Source organism: Acanthochromis polyacanthus, chromosome 23 (assembly GCF_021347895.1).
Source record: "Acanthochromis polyacanthus isolate Apoly-LR-REF ecotype Palm Island chromosome 23, KAUST_Apoly_ChrSc, whole genome shotgun sequence".
In the NCBI taxonomy this organism is placed as follows: Eukaryota; Metazoa; Chordata; class Actinopteri; family Pomacentridae; genus Acanthochromis; species Acanthochromis polyacanthus.
This window is the reverse complement of record NC_067135.1, coordinates 15,834,470-15,859,247: the sequence shown is the minus strand read 5'-3', so window position 1 is coordinate 15,859,247 and position 24,778 is coordinate 15,834,470. Positions and strand designations below refer to the sequence as shown.

At 38.9% G+C, this 24,778-nt stretch overlaps 1 long non-coding RNA gene across 1 annotated transcript in view; it reads left to right on the top strand.

Moving 5' to 3' along the window:
• Positions 1-24,778, top strand: part of LOC127532491 (uncharacterized) — a 343,671-nt gene that overhangs the window by 304,213 nt on the left and 14,680 nt on the right. The window contains exons 7-9 of the long non-coding RNA XR_007939920.1: positions 3,231-3,397; positions 13,703-13,827; positions 20,129-20,225. This is a non-coding gene — a long non-coding RNA (uncharacterized LOC127532491). The remainder of the gene's footprint in view (positions 1-3,230; positions 3,398-13,702; positions 13,828-20,128; positions 20,226-24,778) is intronic.

Here is a 24,778-nt window from a genome sequence, read left to right as displayed (position 1 = left end):
TGTCTAACATGTGTATTTTCATCCTGCTCTACAGAGTATAAGAGCTTCTGTCTTATTACAGTTAGAAGAGGGAGCAGACTTCCAAACACAACTGGGCTGCCTCCCGTCTTCTCGTGTGCCCCAGAGACAAGTCTCGCATCGTACCTACACTGGTTACAGGTGCAAGCTGGGCTTATTTTTCTGGAGCTTTAAAGGCAGCACTCTCCTCTAGAGCTGCCTCCCTGAGAAAACAATGATTCACGCACAAGTTTGGAGAAGAATGTTAAAGTCTGAATATTACTGACTGCCTTTTTTTTTTGCGACTGTGCTATAATCAGCAGAAACTGTGCACATTCATACGCACACCTGCAGCTACACAGATTTCCACAAACACACAAGAAGAGCTGTTTCAGAATAAGACATCTGATGTCTATACAGTCATTAATAGTAGACAAAAATGTTTATTGTCAAGCTCAGATCTTTGCATCTGTCCATTATTCTTGCTTCTAGCAGATCAACTTCAAGAACTGACATCATTTGGTGAATAAATATCTCACACTTTGACAGGTGCCATGGTAACGAGATAATCAATGTTGTTCGCTTCACCTGTCAGCGGTTTTAATGTTTATCTGTGTATATTCTTCATATCAGACATGAATACACTGAAGCAAACACAAACAGCTGCCATTAAATCATAACATACTGAAAAACTTGGCAGACGGTAAATATAATCTGAAGACTTTTTAAAATAACAGGCAAATTAGAATGCACACACAGACACACACTCAAGCATAAAAACATACACAGAGTTTTACCTTTTGGATACCACTGAATTTAAGGTCAGTCATTACATGCTTGACCTCTGTCGCGTGTCTTCACTTCTTTCGACTCTCCTGTGCTCATTAATCTGTATTCTAAAATGTCATTTGGTTTTTATTGCCGTCCACAGGAAGAAGTGATGAGACAGACAACGTGGGTGGATGAGCATGTAATAGCTTTCCTGAGTTTGTGGTGTCCTATGTTTTCCAGCGAGCAGCACAATTGATTGGCCTTAATTATATTTCCAAAGGCAAGAAACTGAAAGGAAGCAAAGCTGAAGAAACAAAGCTGTCCAAAGTTCTGATAGAAGTGTTTCCTAGCACTTATAACTTGGCATGCGTCAGTTAGGTTTACGTTCATGTTTCTCTACATGTTTCAGATTTACCATTGACAAAATCTTAACCAGCTTTATGAGGTTGTCACTTGTAGTGTTTTTTATGATTAACTATTGAGAGTTATCAAAAGTTAATTTGTTCAATGACTTGTTCCATCAGTGATGTTGTGCCAAAGTTATTTTGGTATAATCTCCTACAGATTCAGTTTCCAATGTACATATGCATGACTGAATTACTCCAAGACTTTATAAATTTGCACTTTGAACAAAAGTGAACAGTGTTCAAAGTGCATCTCTCTGTCCTTTTATAGCACGTAGGGATTGCTTTCTTTTTACACAGGCATCATTTTAATTTTTAAGTCTGGTTATATATTAAGATGCGCTTTTAGGATTTCACCAATGAGTAACTTTAACTGGTGGAATTTCTTGTCCTCTCAGTTGTGCTGCACCAAGGTAATGTTTGTATCCAGCAAATAGCCTTTTTAAACAACTCCAGTTATCCAAATTATAAAGAAGGAACCACCCAGCTAAGTAAAGAGAAACCACAGACATTGTTCAGACATGTAGGTTAGTCAGGCAAGTATTGTACTTTGTGTCCCCATGCGACCACAAATATGTGACACTACACTGCTCAAGCAGAAGTATACTTGCTTCTCAGTCTTGTGCACGCATTGACTGAATGTGTAGATACTGAACTACTGTAAATGTATGGTAAGGGGTCCTTTAAAGTGGCGCTTAGCTCACCGTGGGTTTCACCACACAGCTCCTGGAAAGTTGCAGATTCAAGAGAAAAATAGGTAGAATTTTTACAACTTCCAGTGGGGTGACATCTCCATCCTCTCAAGCAGGAAGCTTTCAGTTTGTTGCAAACACTTCAACAGTGAAGATGTATTTGCCTCGTGCTAAGAAGCATTGCACACTGCTAGTATGAAAGCTTTCCTCCTCACTACAACCACAAAACTGTGTCATATAATCTGGGGAATTCAGACAAACAGAGCACCAGCCTTTTCTCCATTTTGCCCTTCATGCCATCCAGGATGCTTCCTTTCTATTGGCTGTGCAGTCATACGCGCACGCTTGTGCTTTGTTCGGCACAGCGGCATACAATTGTTGCATGGCGCAAGCAATGGATATAGATTTCAGAGCGCTGCGGCACCGACACCTCGTCCTGTGTGTAAGAAGTGGACATAAGAACATAAATGGATTGCAAAGTAGTAAAATAGTAAGTCAGCATCATGTCCATGTGTGCATCTGCAAAGGAGTATAATCAGTTCATAAGAAAACTCCACATCACAGCACCTCTGATCACAGGACTATTTGGCCATAAAAGGAGAGTGACACGGTGCTGCATCAGGTGACCAGACCTCTGCAATCGCAGAGCAAACAACAAGTGTCCACCATATGTGGGAACAGTTGGAAAAGTGTTTGAGGAGCCTATTTCATGATGCTGGTTGAGCCAATGTGAGAGTGCTGCTATCAAAGCTCCAGGTTACATTGAAGTGTCTCATGGATGCTTCCGAATTGTTCCCTAGTCCATTAGAACAAAACATCAGCATGGCAGAGCTCGAGAATTTTGTTACTTTTAAACCCACAACTGACTATGCAAAATATGGTCTTTTACCTTTCTGACGTGATTCGACTGCATTTGCAGTCTTCCTCAGAGCGTCATTCAACATGTGATGACGTGTCCTTTTATCACGTTGCCAATCTGTCAGAATCTGTCACAATGATCTACCTGTTTCTCCAATGTATGTTTTCTCACATGACTTGCACGGCATTTCATAAATGATGTTGCATTTATTGTCCTGTTCTGTTTTGTCTTTGGGATGGACTAATAGCTGTATGTGGTTTTACTGCTGTGTTGCTGTTGTGTTTTTTCATTATGTGTTGTATGGATTCTGTTATCCCTCGGATATATGGAATAGTGATTATGTCTTTATTTTTATTGTCCAGTTTTTGTGTGTGTTTTCTTTTTGTTTGCTTTCATTTTTTCTCTTTGTTTTTGGCTGGTTGTCCTTTGTTTATGGCCCATATGGGATATTGACAATGTGTGAGTGCGTTCTTGATTTGTTTCTCCTCCTGTCTGTCTTTATCGTAGGTTATGATGCTGGTCCGTTCGTATAGTGTTCTAGCAACTGAAAGTTTGTGTGCTGTGGAGTGTTCTGATGTCCAGAAGAGGATCTGTCAGATCGGCCACGTGATAAAAAGGACACGTCATCACACGTCGGATGAAGACGGCAGATGCAGTTGAAACATGTCAGCAAGGTAAAAGACCATACTTTCCTTATTCAGTTGTCGGTTTAAAAGTAACAAAATTCTATATTAAGAAACGACAAAATGAGCATAATCCAACTACGGCAGAGCTATGGCTCATTCAACCATGCCTAGATACTAAAACTATATGGATCAGTCGGCCTCTCCATACATGTGTATTCACGCTAAGCTTGATTTTGCCTATTGACAGCTAAATTCAGGTTTTACCCAGACATGATGGCTGCACAGTTAAATCCTGTTAGAAAAAGAAATTACTCATCAACTCTATTTTGAATTGGAAACAGCATGGTAAAAAAAGATGTTGTCAGTGTTGCCTCAGGGCTTGATTTGAATTTTTTGAGGTGCTTGTCTCTTGACAAATAAATAAACCTTTTCCTTGTGTGTGTAAAAATAGCAGTAATTTTCTCTTTACATTTTGTTTGTGAATGCAGAATTCAGACAAACAGTTGAGAGCATCCAAACTGTGTCAACACGTAAATCATTCAATTCATACTGTTTATATTTCAGTCTACACAGTGCTCTGCAAAATGTCCCTCAACTTAATTTTTAAATTGTATTTACACTTCAATCAGACTTCCCTTTTATATTTTATTTGATCCTATATTGTGAAGCTCTTTGTAAAGTCTGTTTCAGTATGAATTTATTTATTAATCATTGATCATCCTTGTGGCATTTAATAATGATGGCTGAGATATTGCATTACAGTACTACAAATAGCTATTTATGCTTATGTGTGGAAGTGGAAGTGAGGCTAATTTGTAAATGTTCATCTTCATAACATGAGTAAGATTAAAAAAAAAAAATGAAGCAGGCATGCACCCAGCTTTAGAAAAGTCAGAAAAAGAATGCATTTGCATATTTCTGTCTTTGTGTGTACACCATACTGTCTATGGCGTACACACAGTCATGTAACTGCACAAAAATCTATACATGTTGTCCAGGTTGGGTCCCATGGCACATAGTTTAAGAAACAATCATTAGGCCTGCTCTGATTAATTTGTCCAAGAGTATTTTCAACACAAACAAGATGACAGATGCGTTGTGTTCAGGTAACTGTAAATTCTTTGTGTGTGTGTGTGTGTTTCAGTAATTTATGAATAAAGCGTGTGATTAGATAAATGTTGGTAATAAATTTGTAGTGTATTTTTGATTTACTGCTACATTTCAGTGAGCGCAGGCTACGATTCTAGAGGCTGTCACTTAGTCATCGTTATAGTGTATATATATATGTGTATATATATATATATATATATATATATATATAGATATATATATAGATATATATATATATATAGTAAGGGTATAGTGGATTACACTGCTGCTAACGCTAGCAAGCAAGCTACACTTGTCAGCCAAGGTGAGATGCCCCTGGCAGATGGTGCAGAACATTACCACTTCCGCTGTCCATCTGTTATGAATTTTTGTTCTGTCTTTGACTTGTATGGTGCAGTTGTTGTCGGTTCCTCTTCATTGGTGCTTTCCCTGGCACTAGGCCGGGCTGCGCAGCCCGAAGAAACATTGCCATCACTCTTCTTCTTTTAGAATGAAATAGTGGATCTGCCAGCAGATCTTTTCTTGCTGAATACTTGGATCAACTCCTGATTGGTCGCTGGCATTCTGAGTTGAACATTTTGTGGCATAAAGAAAACTTTCCTTGAGGATTGATTTTCCTAATGTGACTTTTTTTTTTTACAGTAGAGCAAATCAATTTCTCTTCCACCTGCACGACAAGTAATATCCACTTGTTCAGTTAATTTTTTCACACACGAGTCCTCTACAGGGTCTAATGGTTTGTTTGATCACTTGGACAGATAATTGGGCATTGTGATGTCCCTCAAACTGTGTCAGATGAGCTAGCCTTGGTCTGTGGTTGAAAATCAGCTTTATTTATCTATTGTCTGCTCACTAATAGTTGTTTTGTGTCATGTAGATGGTATCAAGTGAGATGGTCTCCCCTTGTGATATTAACACTGACCCTGCTTACCAAACTAAAATAATCCTAAAAAAAAGGAATACAAATTATTTTTTTACAAAATGACTGATTAAATTCTGTCAACATGCTTTTCAGATTTTAAATAAAGAAATGTGTATTTTTTTTTTTGCACATTTCACAAATGTGTACATATAGATTAGACAAATAGAATTCTAAAAAGTAAAGTGCGGCTTAATTTTTTATATGTATTTTTTTAACTGATGCTATTTCGATCAACTAAATTGAATATTATAACCCTAATTCGCAAAGAATATATAGAAACTTCATTACAAATACGGATATTAATTTGCAGGACTATTATTTAATGTGTGGCCAGCTCGAGCTCTCCATTATTACATGCTTGAACACACACCTTTTCAAAATACGAAGGCCTTGCCCTTTCTCCAAAGCTTTACCCAAAATCTATTAATTATTGCCATCGGTGACATTCCCTTTTCTACTTTAAATGTATCCGAGAAATATCTTCATAGTTTCTGGCAGGCTTCCTAAAATGCCCATTAATCTTAATTTCTGAGTTATCCGAGTCTCGCTTTCCTCTCAGAGTGATAGTTAGTATTTCCACTGGCGGAGAAAATAGCTTTTTAAGATTGCCATGATGTGGCAACAAATCACATTCTGACATCACTGGAAAGGGGTCAAAATCAATCAGCCGCCCAGTGGCCTTTGACATTCAATAAACGTCAGCGGGTATTTATATGCGGCCCTTACAGTTGGCTAAAATAACAGGCCACAGATGACAAAATATGATAACAATTAGACAGGCCGCAGCAGGGGGGCCTCTCACATCTGCATGGATCACTGGCTGACTCACGGCCATGGTGGGAAATGGAAAGAAACAGAGTGTAGAGTGGGAGATGGAGGAGGGGCAAGGGAGTGTGTGTGTGGGGGGGGTAAGACGGAGAGAGGAATCATCACGTTGATGTGGTCATTTACCAGAAAGCATCGTTCAGCCCACACAAACCCAAATGCCACCATCTAAATCCAGCCTTAATTAGGCCTGCGCTGAATGGAGAGGACAGGAGGCTGAGGGGACTAACAATATCAGTTGTTTACAATAACATCAACTGCCTTGTTATGGTGAATGTGTGACAGGGTGATAAGGTCACACATGGGACTCCATTATAGCAAAGTAGATGCAGCTTTATCTGGTAAAATTGATCCCACCACCCTTCAGCCTGTCTGTATTACACGTTCTCCACAGAGGGAAGCTTTAAAGGTATTCAGAAAACCTTACTCAAAATCCAGCATTGATTCTTGCATCAGTGTTGTGCTGCCTGTTGGAAAATGACTGCATATATGTGATTTAAATGCGTCAAGGAATCTTAAACTCAGTCGGATAAAGGGTAAAAATACAGCAGCCAGCATTGAGATGTTGTGCATAATTCATAATGTATGACATGTCGCAGCGAGTGGAGACATTTGCTGCAGTGAGATTAAAAGAGCCACCTAACAACTTGTGCACGGCATATGTGTTGGTAGCAGATAATGGCCAGTGTCCAGCGTGTTTGACTGCATCCATATTCAGCTTTGCAAACAGCTATGCCCTTCCACAGGTGCAGAAAAAACAACCTCACCACTGTCTTAATGGGCAGTCTCAGCACACCCTGCCTGCTCTTTTTCCGCACACTCCCTTTGATTGATTGTTTTAATTTAAAAATAACCCGAGTTATCTATTTATTTTTGGTTTATTTATTTCACTGAAAGGGCTCCTATCGGTCGCTGGCAGGTCGCACAATTCCAATTTCCAGAGTCGTTCCCCACCAAAAATGCAGAATGAGTCTAATAATGGCCTTTCGATCTATCAGCCTCGCTCTTTCTTTCCCTGACACTCTTTCTTTACCTTTGGCTCTTGCAGCCAGTCAGTCATTATATTATTCCGAGTGGGGAGATAGGTCAAAAAGACAGACGTTTGGCATTTCATGTGCAGAAATGTGGAGAAACGTAGCCATTCAAATGTCTACATTTGGCAAGAAATATGTATTCAGCCTTACAAATTCAGGGTATCGGGTCAATGCTTCTTGTAAGTCTGTTTTTTTTGTAAATGGTAATGTATAATTTGTATACATCCCACATTACAGCTGCTTTAACAGATTATTTTTATATTAAATGATAGAAATGTAGGATTTATTGGCATCCAGCAGTGAAGTTGCAGATTGCAACCAACTGAATAACCATCCTTTTCCAAGTGTGCCAAGGGAACCTTCTGAGGCCACTACTTCAACGTACAAACACTACAGGATATCTTAAGAGCCAGCGTTAGCTTTGTACATCCTGGACTGTTGTAGAAACATGACGGCAGCACATGGCACACTCCATGAAAGAGGACTTGTGCCAAACAAAACAACAAAGACACAGTGGTGACAGGTGGCTATACATTAACCCTTTAAGCTTCAGTCAATTCCAGCCGTTTTCAGTACAAAAAAATCGCTAATATTCTATTTTTAAATAAAAAAAATTACGAAAAATACAGGGAATATTGGACGCGCATCGCGAGGTGCATTTCCTTGAAAATGACCGATTCATGGATTTTATACCGACTTCAGGACATGTTTTGGACAAAATAGTTTACTGGCTTGTGTAGTCTGGATGTAAAAGGTTGGATTATGGCCGTTTTTTGTGGAATCTTTTTTTCTGTGTGTAATAATGAACCCGGAAATGTGAGTCGCGCTGTGTGCGTTGAAGCCGTGTATAGAGAACGGATGGATGAATATTTGTTTTTGTCAGACAAATGTGTTTTTCTCACCCGCTGTGGTAATCGCATCTGAAAGTGGTTTATACCGGCGGATTCATGAGAATCTAAGCTTTCCATCGGCGTATAGTGTTTGTATAATCGTGTTTGCAGCCGTTCTTGAAATTCCTATGCAAATTAGTAAGCGTACCGCCGGCGGTACACTGAAGCGCACTGAACCGCAAAGGGTTAATAAAAACATAGTTATGAGAACTGTATTCTATTTTTGCTAATCTAAATCCTGTGCTAATGCTAATCTAAAGTTCACTCATATGTTGTCTAGCATATAAAAACATGATATGGACATGTAACAAGATTTACCAAAAAAGTAAACACATTTTCATGAGTCACTGTCTTTATCCAAACACCAAATCAGTACTTCCTTATGAGAGAGGTTGCTTGTAGTGATAAACCCACACCGTAAGAGGCTCCACCTGGCAGCACAACCAGGTTATACAGCAAATCTCCAAAACATTTTTAGACAGGCAACCTGCATGTCATTGTCTTGTGCCTCATAAGTTAATATATTTTTAATCAATTAAATTGGTAGTGACAATTAATTGGTTAACTATCAATTATTGGCGTCCTTGTTTTGAACACAGGAAAACAACATCTGCTACTGGATTTTAAACCCATTTCATAGCACATGTATCCACCAGCATTTTACTGTACATAGTATGTGAAAAGTACACTTCTGATTTTTCTTGCCTTGCAATTATTACCACCCAGCCAGCTAAATAGTCTCAGGGACCTTATGGAATGTAATTTCCAAGAGACGCCCCAAGAGCCCAGGCTAGGTTGAGGGAATTGGTAAACACACAGAACGAGCTGAGTCCCTGAGGCCCTGCAGTGCCTAAGAGAAAGGGTAAGTGAGTGTGGATAACACTGCTATCAAACAATGAGACAGCACAGTTGGCCAGAAAGGGACTTAAACTCATTACAGCTCAGGAATGCTGGGCCCACATGTTGGGTTATAGTTGTCTACTTATCGCTGGGAAAATTGGGGCTCTCTAAAGGAGAGTTTGGAAATGTCACTCTGTGAAATGAACTCGTTTTCAGTGCTTACAGTGTTAACTGTTATCCTGTGGTATATTATGTGCATTGTTTTGAACCTTGTAAAGCTCGTATTCGACCATGATGTGGTTCAGTGCAGCCGTAGAGTCAAACTGAAAGCAAGGTAGATTTAGGTTAAAAATACCTTTTGCATTTCCAGTAATACTCCGATTCTTCATCAGATCAATTTATCTCTTTGATAGCAGATACACATGAAAGGAAGGAGATTAAAGGACATTTGAAAAATAATTCTAAAAAGGAGAGATGTTTAAGGCTTGAGCCAACTGTGCAAAAAAGGATCTGCAAGTCAATATTAGAAAGGTGATCTTGTGTTGTGTATACTGTGTGCACACTTCCGCTTCCCAAACGATTTTCAATTTCCCCAGGTTCAAAGATCACAAAGTAAGATTTGAAACCAATTTACAGAGTTTCCACCTGTTCTTTAAAAAATAGGTCACAAACACTGTACAAGCCAAATGAAAGCAATCTGAAAGCCTTTATTAAAACAGAAATATATAGACTGTTTGCCAACTTTCAAAGGATTTCAGAAATACATGCCTTTTAATGTAAATATAGAATATTAATTTGATGTTAATTAGTGATGAAAGAACTGAAAACCTGCAAAATCCGGTTAAATAATTTGTAGCCTGCAAATCACAGCAGCGTATTTTAGTATTACAAGGTCGACTGAAATTACATTTAGCACAGTGATGGATTAAAAAAAAAGACTGTACAAGTCAAACCCAGTAATTATTTTCTTAACTGCTGACAATATAATTTGTAAGGATACAATCAAAGCCTCAATGGACGAGTCATTCAAATTTATGCTTTTGGTACTTGGAAGGAGGTTAATGAAGAGAACAGTTTGATAATTTCTCAGTGTTTGTGGAGTTAACCACCAGTAAGATGTTGTCAGAGAAAATCAGTGCATGTCTCAGCCCACTTGCTCTTTGATTGCTCTTGAAGAAACCTCTACGATGTGAGATTTCTTCAATGTGTCGAGAAAACTTCTAAGAAGGGGACGGCTCTTCTTATGCCAGTCACTACCATGTACGCCCTGATTCCATGTTGATTATTAAGAGCCGATCCGATTATGGCTTGAAAGCTCACCAATAATGAACGAGGAGTAGCAATAGACAAGAAAGAGGAAGATGCACCACAAAGGTCACTGAATGGATTTATTTTTCCATAAGATAATCAGTATATGAAATGTGCATTAGCCTTTGATGGCACATTTGAAATGTCAGTAATCCACAGTGACATTCACAACTGAGCATCTGTATATTTAGTGGTGTATTTTATTCCAGGAAACTTGAACAGAACGGCGCATTTACAGAAAATTGTGACTTTAAAGTAAATTGTGAAGCAGCGATGGTGTGTGAATTATATTGCATGCACATTAACTGCATATGAATCATTTTTAAAGGTTTTGAAACTGATTTTTGAAGCTAACGCATAGCTTTAATTGCAGTTGTAAGGTCAACACTCAACTTTAGTCTCCTAGTTAAATGTTTTTCTTATTTTCCCCCTTTTTTTAGTTTTTTTTTTTTTTTTAAATTCTGAATAGCGTGCAGTTGAGGTGAATTTCTTTACTTGAGTAGTCAGGGTTCTCGCCAGCGCATTTCGTAACGGCCCGTTACGCTGTCAGTTTAAAAGATTACGCTGTGATTAGGGCCGCTACGCTGTTATTTTCACAGATAACGCCCTGTGCGTTTGTTTTTATCGACTGGGTGCCTATCTAGGTTAATTTATGTCTCCCCACCTCAGCCGTACTTTCCTGCCGACTGACCCGTTCCCGTCTAAAATTAAGAGTCGCTTCCAATCTCAGGGTTACAATTAGCATGTCTCGGTTGTTTCCGTGATGCCATGTATGGTGAATAGTGACCTAAATCACGAGCATTTGGAGCATCTGCGTGACGCTCATTGGCTGGCATCTGGGCCGGCCGCGCGCGAGATTTAATGAAGGCTATTGCACATGCGCATGCTCAAGGACCTGCCGTTACGCTGTAAAAAAATCCTAGTGAGAACCCTGGTAGTGTCTGCTAAATATTCTTATCGAGGTCTACCAAAACAATAGGGACACCTGTGTGTAGCCTACAATGTGAAGCACACATCAGTAAAGTCTGTATGGCACATGCTGCTGGTTTTTTTTTTTTTTACATTATTTACATAGTTATCATTGCTGCTGTTTGCACATTGCAATAATTGAATGTAACTCTGAGCAGATGAGAGATTTTAGTGAGCAACTTGACCTAAAATTTTAAAAATGAGTGGAATGTGTTGTTGTCCCCCTGATTCCTTGTGGAAATTAGGCCCTTGTGTATATATGCTAATAGCACATAAACAATGAGCAAATTTAGTTGCGAGTCAGAGCCCTTCAGCTAAATGCAGCCAGTGCATTTATTCCTTCTGTGACAATTACGTTAAAGTTGCAGATTTAACTTGAGGGAAGCACTTGTGCTCCCTTAATTAGATCCCTGTGGCCATGTGTTTGGAATGACAAAGACAATGAAACCAACAAAGGGAAAGAAATACACAACTCAGCATTTCCCACTGACATTTTTTCCTCAACATTTAATAAGAGCCTGGTCTGACCATCAGAGGCCATCCCATAACAGAAAGGTCTTGTGCTTGACCCTTTCTTTCTCCCCAGAAACACAATCCTAATTACACTGTGTAGAAATCGCTGATTGAATTGTAGAAAAGAGAGAGAGAGTGTCGCTGAATCCAGCATTTTGGTGTGTCTGCTGTTTTTTCTTGTGCATTTTCTTCTCAAATGTTTTCAAACTATAACATTTTTTAAATGTAACTCATGTCTTGTTAATAATCTAAATTAGTTTGAAGCTGTTATTTCCCCCAAGAATATTCAAACATCACGAGAGTGCAGTGAAATGTTGGATTAATTAAAGAAATAGTGCTATAACATTTTGCTCTCTTGCTGAGTATTGGATGATAAGGCTGATCCCAGTCTCATATCTGTACAGTAAACACGTATTTGGAGCCAGCAGCCAATTAATTTATCTTCACCTAAGCCTGAAGGCAGGGGGAAAAGGTAGCCTGCCTCTGTTCACAGGTAGTCAGATCAGCCCACCAGCACCTTGAGAACTCACTAATGAACATGTTAAATCTAGTTCATATAGAAAACAAAGTGTAAAAACAACAATTTAGTATTGTGCTGCAGATTAAGTGCAGAGACTGTTACTTCTTGATGTGTCGGACGGCCGTGAACCTTTTTCCATGGCGCATATGAGCTCAGATAAACAGCAGCACACCACAGCGCATTGCAATGTGAAGTGGCGCAATATGCTGTTAATGTTTGAAGAGTACCGAATCTTTATTGTTTTTCATTGGTACTTAGTTATTTTTTGTTTTTCATTGTATACAGTGTGTTTCAATATGCATTCTGCTGTACTATATAGTGTGGCAGAAAAATATGTAGTGGATTCCGATATGTAATCCGTCAAATGTAATATGTCAAAAATAGCCAAATGTTGAACTACATCAGGTGCAGTTTTTCAGGATGCAAGCCAGCAAGATTTTCTTTTTAAAGCAATTACTGTGCTTGCCTGCAAATGGCACATTGAAATGTCCAGATGCTACGAGGTAGCTGCAGTGCACTTAGACAGGTGTGCGGGCAAAAAATATTTTGTCAGGATTGTCCACGACTAAACTGAGAGATTTTATTCACATACACTCTGCTTTTTACCAGCAGCACGTATTTTTAAATGTAAAAAATACAGCCAGTTGTGTTCGTATGATGGGAATCTAAAAATTTGATTGTGGTTAATATTTATTTAGCCAATGTATTTGAAAGTGCTGTGTTTTCCCTTCACTAGTTCAATCGTATCTTCCTGCTTGCATCTGCACTCTGTTCATTAGGTGTCTGAGTCAGGACCTGTCTTTCTCTACCAGCACTCTCTCCTTTAAAAAAAAAAAAAAAAAGTAATCTTTTTGAATAATCAGCTACCAACCACTTTATCTTTGCAATGCACAACAGCTGAATGGTTTGCTTTATGCACCAGAAAGGGACAGACTGACGGAGGCATGAAAGAAATAAAAGTACTACTTTCCACCACTATGGTTAACTCAGTAGCCTCCCACACCGTTTAGAGCAACGATAAGTAGTCAGATGATCATCATACATTCAGCCACTGGAAACTTTAACTTGCACAGTCTTACATAAATGTTTCGTATGCGACCATTTTGGTCACAATCTGGAGCCTTGGTGTATGTACATACCAATCAGAAGTTTGGACACACCTTCTCATTCAGTGCTTTTTATTTATTTGTATTTTTTTCAACATTGTAGATTAATACTGAAGAGTCACATTTTTTTTGTTTACAGCTTGTAGTCTTTCTATAGTTTTGATGTCTTCAATATTAATCTACAGTGTATAAAATAATTAAAAACAATTGAATGAGATGGTGTGTCCAAATTTTTTGACAAGAGCTAATAACAAAAAACTATGCAGACCAGATTAGCAGATTTATTTAATTTTTTTGTTTGTTTTTTATTTTCCAGATTGTGGTCTCTGCTTCAAACTACAGACTTCTCGTTTTTCGTGGGACCACCTCCGCTGAAGCGAGGGTCAAACGTATGCATTAGGAGTGGCCTGGAGAGCTGCCTGGGAAGGAACAGATTGCAAGGTATTTTGGTTGTTGTAGGATCTTGCAGTTTTCAGCCATCGTGAGCTTACTTATCCTGATATTTTGTGGTCATAGTATTCCAGTTTAAAAGATAGTTGCACTTTTTCACTCATAGATGGCCCAGTTTTATGACGTAACTGTCTTTCGAGTGGTGAAATTGCTCTTTATGGCCTGAAGCTGAACACTGACCAACATTTGAGTGATTCTGGCTGAATCAGGCCCCCACTGCTTTGCGTCACCTTGATGTGTCCTTGTTCTTGTGAAAATGACACTACCTTTATGTTATCCTGCCTGCCAGGCGAGCTAACAAATGCCAACATGCTGCTGCCAGTGTTCTTGAAAATAAAAACACTGACAAGAGTACATCTTGAATGTCCTTTAAGTGTCTTGTTCAGTGAAACACAGAGCCTGATCAGTCGCTAATGTCCTCAGGTTTCAGTGTTCTACTTGATAAATGTCAACCTCTCTTCAGTGGAAGGCAGCATTGTACTAGGTTAAATGGTTCTGCATCCATCTCTCTACGTTTCTCTCTTCTATCAGAATGATATATGTATTTCTTGTACTTGCACACTTGCATTCTTATTGTCACCTCCTCACTTTCCTCTCTCTCGTGGACAAACTTTGTTCTTGCACCGCTGCTGCAATCCCTCTTTGTCACCAGACTCCCCCTCTCGCACTCTCTTTATCTCTGTTTCTTCTCATTTTTCTTTATCTTTTCATCGCTCTCCATCTCCAGCAGAGTCCACCGTTTTCTCGTGTTGCTTAGTTCTTCGACTTGTGTTCATTTTTTGCCCATTTGTTTTTCTCAGTGTTTCTCCATTCTGTTTTCTTCTAGTTCCGCTTCATATTGATGTTCTCTCTGACAACCGCAGTATTTAGAGCTTTTAGATATTAGCTCAGTCAGTTTAGTTACAGCGCAGCTTGTTTCTGGCTTGATTTGCAAAACAAACCAGTCATACTCTGGCATTTTGCTGTCAAACTGTATATTATGCATAAGATAATGTCTTATCAGAAATAATTTCGCTATGGATTACTAGAAAGAGTCCCATGCTTTGCATTTTATCCAAGCAGAGCTGTTGTAGGCTTCACAGAATGCATAATTGTATCTGATATAAACATGCTGATTCTTCTTCTCAAAGCAAAGATCAAGTTTCATTTTTTAACAAACTGTGAAGCTAAAAACATTCACATCATCGTCAGCTGCATGCTGCTTAGTGCTTACAGCCTCACAGAGCCATTATCTACCAGTCATGTCTTTATCCTCAGATCTATTTTTAACATTCTTCACACAACTAGAAAAGTGAATGTACAACGATATTTTTTTTCCCCCCACTTTTATGAGAAAGCTTGCCTCCACAGAAACCACCTGATTCCGTCATGTTTGTAGGTTGCCAGTTTATGCTTTGTCATTAGTTTGTGAAACCGGTCACTGTGAAAATTCATGACATTTTTTTTTACTCTCGTCCCTCCTCGAATGACAGCTTCGTGTTAGGAGATTGAAGTGTTTCAAAACAGTAAAAGGGTGCAGTAGATGATTCTATGTCCTGCTCTGTGTAATTTGTTTGCTTTGTCATTGTCTCTGCCTTGTCTTGTTCAATTTTTTGTCATTGACAACATCACATATTACCAATATCGGCCATTAGTGTATCAAATATCAAAATGGCACCAGCAAATTTTCACAGCTAAAATCACAGCTGAATTTCCAGGGGTTCCGCATTTGTGTAAATATCCTTTAAAATAGCCAACAAATGACCATTTACCATTGATTAATAAGGTAGCAAAATGGCATGTAAGTAATAGGGCTGGACCCGAATATCCTAATATTCGTTCGCTACGGCACTATCCGGATATTAATTTGGTATCCGAATATTCGCTAGCAGAGTCTAAGTTACTGTGCATTGTGTCCTCTTTAATCACTTTACTTAATTTTATTCTGTATGATTGTAGTTTATAACAGGGAAGTTGATACAGGGTTGGGACATGGGGCTGAGGCAAAACGTTTCGTAGAAAACACTTTGTTGCCCACCATGTCACATTTTTTTCCGTGGTCTTCCAGGTCTTTTGCTGTTGCTGAGTTCACCCATGTGTTTTATCTGTTCCTCTCTTTATTCTTTTTTTTTTTTTTTACCCAACAGTTGATTTGACCACACCTACTGTTTTTGCTATCTCTCGTATGGGTTTATTTGGATTTTTCAGCCTAATGTGGCTTGCATCAGTGATAGTAACAGCTCTTTGGACTTCATCGTGAGAGTTGACCTCACCAGATTCCAAACACAAGTACCACACTTGAAATGAACTGTAGACCTTTTATCTGCTCCTTGTGAATTAAATAAGGAGGGAATAACACACACATGGCCATTGAACAGGTGAGCAGCCAATTGTCCACTTACTTTTGGTCCCTTAAAGAGGTGGAGGGCACCGGTAAAATCTATTGTAATTCCTACAGTGTTCACATTTATAGTCCATTGTGGTGAAATCAAACAATGCAGCAGGATACAGAAAAGCACACATTTAAAAAAAAAAATATATATATATATATATTTAGTAACAAGACATGATGCTGCTAAACGAACCAGGATTTGGTAAGCCTCTGAAAGTGATGAAATTTGCATTCATTTTCAAATATTCTTGTAAAAAGCCTGCTACTTTCACAGAAGAAGGTGTCTGAGCTAAAGATATTTTACAAAATGAAACTTAACAGTTGCCACACGAAGCTGCTCTGGTGAATCTGCTGCCGCTTGCTGCTCCATAATCTCTTGATGTATTTACAGAGACGCTGAGAAGCAAGTCCATGTAAACATTTCAGCACAAGCTTTACATAATGGAAATCAATGCAGTTTACAAATTTAATATCTTGTATTGACTCAACATGTGGCAATGATTGTAAAGACAATTTATGGATTTAGCTGCAGACTGGTTGGCCTGAGACCAGGGAGTCAAACCATACAACAGCTGAGAGAATCTTATTGCGTTTAAACACATAACTGAGCCAAAGTTCTGCTTTGTAGAACTGTTTACTCTTTAGATAAATTCTTATAATGCCACACTAAATAGAGATGATGAATAGACAGTGGTAGGTCGCAGGCTTCACTGACAGAAATGTAAATGGCATTTGCTAATGGAGGAATGTCAGACAACAATGCAGAGTCAGATTTTGGCAGCGTAACATCAGATCTGATGGGATATTCTCGTGTTTCTACATCTGGGTGTCAGGATCAAAATTAAATCCCATCTGTAAATGTTAGGTGACCATGAAGAGGTACCTCCCCTCAGTCAAATGTGGGCTGTTTATGGGACACCCTCAGAAAAGGCTGCTGTATCGGCTCAGTCAATCTGCTCCAAAAATGTGCCAAACTGGCAGAGTTGAATGCCAGTGTTGAATATTTCATGGACAACAACATTTCCCTCCACATTTTATCACAGTCCACAGTTCAGTCATTATTGTATAAACCACAATATGCTGCTGAAAAGATTGTGCTAAGATGATGGGAGCTGTGAGTCAAGCAGACGCCACCAGGGAGAGTGTTGTGGTAGACATAAGGGCTGCGAAGGCTAACACTGAATGCTGATTATTGCAAAGCCATGCCCACACAGAAATGGAGGACTCTGCAACACAAAGCGCCAGTGTCAGGCAGGTTTCCATCCATAGTTGACATTAGTCATCATTGGAGATTGTGAATGTAAAGTGGGAAATAGCATTTTTTGATAAGTAAAATGCTGTGAGTGAAGTGTGAAAATGAAGAATAGACTGCTGTGTGAGTTCTAATAGTTGTCAGATGACCAAGTTATGAAGATGTTCTCCTGAAGCAGTGATGTTACATTACTTGTCTTTTATCGGTCCAGTCGGACATGAATACTCTGAGATGTCAGTGATCTTGGTTGACTGCCCAGATAGGGGTGGAAAAGCACAACCATCTTCATCTATGCAGGACTCTCCAGTCTCTGGAAGAGATTATTCTATTCACTCAACTGTGTAGTTAGAGATGTTTTGCCACTCATTGAAAAGTCCTCCTCAGTTCAACAGAACTTACAGATTATTCTTAGCAAACATTCTGCCCTTCTGGCTGCTACATGGGTGTGGCTTCCATACAAGATCAAACCATACAGTGTCAAGCATGCTGTGATGCCTCATGTGTGTTACTATGTCCACTAGTGCAAAGCCCACTTATTTTTTTATCTCATAGTAATGAACATTAGCCCGGTGATGCAGTCTTTCATCCAAAAACTCTGGTTTCAATAGGCCTTAAAATTCTTTTATATGTTTTTAATCTTTAGCTGAGTGACTACGGCAGATCAGATTGAAGATGTGTAACACAGGAAGAGGCGGGATGTAGAAACCCTCTGTGGGTTGATACACAAGCCCCTAAATTACCTCAATGGTGCTCACATTTGAAATTGAATAGGCTTCCTGAATCATTTAAACCCCGGCTTTATGGGAATAATGGAGAGCGAGTGCGGTAACAGCGCGCACGGGGTAACAACCTCTGAACAATAAACAGAGATGCAGAAAATAATAGCAGAACTTATAAATGGATGTCCACAAAAAGCCACGTGCGTAGACACAGAGATGACTAAATTTCATGTCCCCGCCATGAAGCACATGTACTAAATCTTCTATATTGACGTTCATGCCCATATCAATAGTGTTTTGCATCTGTATTTGCATTCAGTAAAAGCTTATGTTTGGATCATGGCATGCACACTTGCCATCATTCTTGTGATATGAAGTGTGCCTGCTGCTCCAGGTTCTTCTCATTCTTCCTTTACTGTTTCAGCCTTTCTTAAACTGTAGAGCAGGACTATATGTATGTATGAGCTGCATGCATGTGTATGTGTCTGTATGCACTGTTAAGCTGTAGTTGGTATAACTGAGCACATCATTAAATGGTAGACAGACTTTAAAAGTGGTTTTATCATTTTGAGAATGTTATCAGCCAAGCATCTAGTTCAGCAGTAATAAATATATCATGGATGTAGGAGGAGGTCTCTTATTAGTGTGGCGTTAAGCAGTATAGGTGAATGAATGCAATTAGTTTCCACTTTGGATGATTCCAAGCTGCATTTGAAAGGTCTTTTCTGAGAAAATTCAAAGTGCAGCCAGAGGTCAAGTTCGTCAAATAGGCTACGCTATGAAAATGTAGTCAAGCCAGGTTTCATTTCTGCAGGCTTTGTGGATGCAGCACAAACTAGCAAAAGTGTAGCAGGCAGACCTTGTAATGCTTTTTTGCAAATGCATCACAAATAACGAAGTTCTGAAGGGTAAATAATCAAGACAGGATGTTTTACTTCCTTTAATCTTTACTATTTAAAATTTGCGTTACGTTAAAAAAAAAGTCTTAACCACTAATTCAAGTTTGACCGTTTTGTTTGATGTTATCAGCTCCCTAGCATGGCTTGATATGTAGTGATGATTGGATCCTTAAGTGGAAAGACAATGATTATGCAAAGTGTCGTCATTTTGAGATATAAGGTGGTGGAGGCATTGTTCTGGAGCCCTCCTATAGCACCACACGTACAGGACCTTCACAAAAAAGATGTTAGCTTTCATTGTTGTTTTGTATATAGCCACTGCTATGGCTGAGGTTTAGTTTAGTAAAAAAACAAAAAAATACAATATTTAATAAAATTGTCAATGTAGGTATATCAGATCCACCTTTGGTGAAGCATGGGACATGAGCAACAATTGCTTCTTTGGCCTATCCATCCACCCCAACTTCCTCCATAGCACTTTATAAGTCTCAACAAAAAATTTTGCAGTAGATATGTTTTCAGGTGTTGAACAAATGACTAACGCTTTCATTTTTGTTTTAAATCCAGTTTCACAAAACAGTGGAGAAAAAATGTGCATCACGTCTAAAAATGAGTGAATGCAGTAAAGAAAAGAGCTTTCATCCTCACCAGACTGTCAAGAATTGGATTAGCAATTGGTGTTTCAATTGTATTGTATCACCTTATAATGTGATTTGAACGTAGCGTTCTCGCAAACACTTGCTTCTTGGCATATCCAGATGCATATAATAGCATCTATCGTAGCATTTCTGGCTATGTGATGATACAAGCAATAATAGCTTTCATTTTAGTTCTGTTTAGCTCTGTGCTTAGGCCTTATAGAAGTATCTGGTTCTTTAGCTGCTAAATGCTGGGCTATGTTTGTTCTTTTGCACTAGACAGGTTACACAGTGGGTGCAGTGGAGTTAGGGCTGGGCGATATGGCCAAAAAATAAAATCTCGATTTTTTTATTTTTTTTTTAGTCATCTTGGACGATTATGATTTTAATCGATTTTTGTTGTTTCTTTGCAGTCTGTTTGCTATGGCTAGTGCTAGCCATGCCGCACTCCTGTAGCTGCCAGCGCTCTTCCCATTCTTTAGGATGCCTCTGCCGGAGGTGCTGAAAGAGGTTAGTTGTGCTGCTACTCTTCGTTTTCACAGTACTTTTGCAAACCTTGCACATGACTGTAGTTTGCTCTGTGTCAGTCTTGTCAAAGCCGAACCACTTCCATATAATCGATGTAACATGAGGCCCTTTTCTCACGACCAACTCTTCGTCTGCTGTTGTGTCCACCATGACAGTGGTGGATGAGAGGCAGAAGCAAATGCCAGTGCACAAGTCGTGAAAGGCAGAAGAAGAATCTGTATTGTTATATATTTAAGCTCTCCTCGATTTTACGATTTGGCAAATTTTCAAATCATCAGGTTTTAAAAAGGCGAATTAATCGAATTACTTCAATTTATCGCCCATCCCTAATTGGAGCTTTTTTTCCCCCCTTTTACTGAATATGTTGGCTGTGATGAATAGCAATTGGACTGACACCTTTAGCGGTAGGACCATTAACCACAACAATGAGTAGGAAAAACAGTGAGAATTGAAGAGCCAAGTGATTATTCCCTGAGGGTTCATCACCATGTGCAACAATGTCAGGGCTCAACTTAGGTCATGTTAGATCATCTCCTGTTCTAAAAGGTTACACTATGCTAGTGTGCAAAGGGCAAAGTACAAATAGGGTCACTCCCACAGAGGCTCCTAAATATATATGTGCACTGGGGATTTTTGAAGCAGTATAAGACAGTACTGCCTCTTAACTTCTTTGTTCCTGTTACAATTTCCTGCTTTTACCCTTCAGTCAGTCTGATCTTAGACCTATTCTTTCCTGCTATTCACGTTTTACGGTTCATAGTCTTTCAGCTTAAATTTTGAAATAAGCCCTTAACTCCAGAAAGGTAATTTGACATTTACAATGGTTTTCATTAATGTCTTACTTTTTCAAAAGACCATTCTTCATCTTGTTTCTCATCATTCATTCACACTTCTTCCCGTCTTCACTCTCATGCCACAAAAAGCAAGGTTTCTTTTTTCTCCCTTAACGCATTGCTTTAACTTTTCAGAAACACAGCTGCTCAACCTCAACGCCGCTTTAATTTTTTTCTCCTCTTACACTTTTCTTTTTTGTCTTTCAAACCACTCTTTTCCCCTTTTGTCCTCCTTTTATTCTCCGTCTTCACTGAATGTTACATGAATGGACCGTGTAGCAGCTGTATTTTTGACAGCACTAACAAGGCTGATATTTTTCCTTGAACGAGGGCAGAGGCAGCATTACACCTACATGAATCTACAAGTCAGGAGACATTGACACCAGACAGTGAAAGTCTAACATGAATTACTGCTGTTTCAGTGAAGATTAGCATTCACTTCATGCCATTTGGTAGCTGCTTTTATCACCTCTTGCTGCCATGCACGTGTAGAGTTTTATCACGCTCGGCCACAGAGGGAATCAAACCACTAACCCTGCTCGTGTTACTGTCACGCTTTACCAACTGAGCCATACAGAACGCTTTCTACTTACATGGGATTATTCAAAAATATTCTGCAGCACAGGGCCCAATGCTAACATGAATTCCTCGACCGCCTTACTAGTTCATGAGTTCATGAAAAGTGGAGCACTTTTCCCATTTTTCACACAAGCTTCAAGTGCGGTGCAGTCTTTGGTGCAACCGGCACCCAATCACAGCTCAGTCAAAGGAAAATGCTAAACACAATGATTGGTCAGGAGTGGTACGTTTTCAGCAGAACATTTTTCACTTCACAGGCTACAGTAAGAAGTTGCGATTTGTGTGAGCAGTGATAATTTTCAGGTGTGCACCGTGACAAATGCTCTGTGTACTTGGATGCACACACACATACATATGAGGAACATGTTGAAAGCCAAAACATAGCTTTGAATAGTAACCAGAGACTTTGTAAAAGCTCAAGTAAGAGAGTGAACGGTCTGTGTCCATAGAAATGGAATTGTAATATATAAATATTGTCATATTCTAGGACTTAACCAAGCAGATTTAAAAAAGACACTCCAACAATTTTACACAAATTTAGTTTATTTGTAACAAACATGACAGCGTTGGACTGGACAAGATGGCTGAAAAACATCAAAATTAAGTTGTTGTTTTTTTCAGTTAATGTTGATAATTATTGATTATTTTCTATAACAGACCTTTTTTAATTAAAGACCAGAAGAACAATCTTCTATTTACCCACCACCTGTTTGTCAAGGTACACAGGTTGGATGGCTTATTTTGTTTTCACACGCGAGAAAAACACACAAATTTGCTCACATTAATATTAATTAATAAGGATATAATCACCTGTAGAATAAGATAACTTACAATAAGAGGAAGCACTCTTCCATTTATTTAATACAGCCAAACTTTGTGTTTTTGTTAAATGTTTAAGAGTGGCCTGCATCTGGTGCATTTAAGTAAAATTATTGAACAGTCTATCAAATGATTTTTCTCATTGTGCTCTTGTTGATGAAGTGTTCTTCTCCTGGACATACTGTAATTGTTCCATCATGCTTCTTACATCCTGTGAAAATAGCTGTATAACATTCGCTTTACAAGTTAAAAAAATGATGAATAAAACAGTTTTTCAAGTTATGTTATTAATTTCCGGGAGACTCACATGTATTTAATAACTTAGAAATAGTTAAAAGAGAAAAAAAAAAGACTCATACTCGTAACTGAAGGCCAGGAACATTCAATTTGTGCTGCAAATTAGTAGATGTGTGAAATGACTAAATTGTAGCTTTAAATTTGATGGCCCACATTTAGTTTTTGTAGTACAGCTGCTAGTATTTAAGACTCTTCAGAAATGAACTCCTGACCCTGTTCCTTTAGTTTTCTTTGCTACGGAGAGTTTTATTTTCCTTTCATTCCCTTACCTAGTGGGTGTTATTTCGGTTCAAACCAACAACAGTCTCCGCTTCTTTCCACAGCACCTCTGACACTTACTGGTCAGCTGTTCACTAGGATGATTTGATTTGTGCCAAGCGTCTGTCCTCACGTGACTGATGCTAAAGTTAGTCTGATGTCTGCTAAAACAGTGGTTGGCAAATGCCACAAACCCTCATTAATAATACAACATATAGCATGTAGATGCTCCTTTGTAAAAATCCAAAAATATGATTTAAGGAGGATTTGCAGATGCAGGAAAACCTAACTTTTATTAGTGAGTGTTCACATTTTGACTCTTTGACACTTGTTAGACTTGAGATGTTTTGAGATAATGCGGATGAAATTAAACTTTAACGATATCCCGTGGGGGACATTTGGGGCAAGGACAATTTTCAAGCTGCATGCATGTTTTATGAGTCCAACACTGTTTTCTGGTGCGACTGAACTCAAGAAGTAAATACAACACCATGAAACCGTGTTCACCTCTTTTTCTGGCTATCCTTTCTCTGTCTTTTATTTTCTCTCTCTAAGACACACACATGGGTGGCGTGGCTACGGTCATCAGACTTGCCAGCTGTGTTGATCATGTGAGGGTGGTGGAGTTATACATGAGCCTGAAAGCCTGCACAGGGCAAGTGTGCCATCTACTGAGAGAGACACAGGACGTATTTTGCATCCCAGCCTCTGCATATGTGTTTCCATACGGATATTCATCTTTCTCTTGTTGTGATTTCAGCCACGTTTACCGTCAAGTATCGCTGCATATTTTGATCCCTGCATTCAGCGGTTAGAGGCACACATTCTTTAAAAAAAACTGTCAGAAGCTCTGTTTTTCTTAAAAAGAATCATACTGGTTTCTTGAAGCATCAACATTTTGCAAACCCTTGTAAACCCCCGTTTGTACAATTTCTCAGGAGAGATGTGCTGGTTTATATGTAGTGTTGTCTCTGTGTTTTCTAAGTCGTTACTGATGATAGAAGACTATATATAATAATAGTATAGATATGTTTGACTGCCTTTACTCTATGATGATTTTTTTTTGTACATTCTTTTTTGATCTTTCCTGACTGGGGAAGATTCTTAGTGTTAAAATGGAGAGTTCACAAAGACGCTGAGATTTCACTTGTAAAACATCAGTGCACACTAAAACTAAGATTTTGCCAGCTGTTCTGTGAGACTGTCTCGGCACATCGGTGCTAGGAGCTATGAAAAATGCTTGTCAGCTTTATAACATTAGCCTTAACATTAGACATAATGATTTTGCAACAGCTGCGACCACAACTTGTTTTCCAAACATGCCAAAAGAAGAATAACAGTGGAGGAAATGGAGATGATTGTGGTGTTGCTGTTTGTCGTGATAGCCTATAGGACAGATATTTCATTGTTGATGGTGATGTTGGGGAGGAGAAGATTCCCACTTGTTGGTACTGTCTTCCCTAAGTAAAACCATTCACTGTTGAGCCCAGTGTTGACAATTGATTTCAATAGGAATCAGTTCAAGCCTGTTTAAAACGTGGCTGAATGTGATATCCTATTGTGATTTTCCAGCCATGTGATTTGTATAGTCAGATCATGTATATTTTTCAAAAGTGTAATTGTCACACAAGCAGGATGGCATTAATTTGTTCAACCTCTGACACAACACTTGAAGAACTGGATGAGATGCACTGCATTAAGTGTGTCAAAAATTGCGGCCTTTGCAGTTTGATACCTGCATTGTCTGAA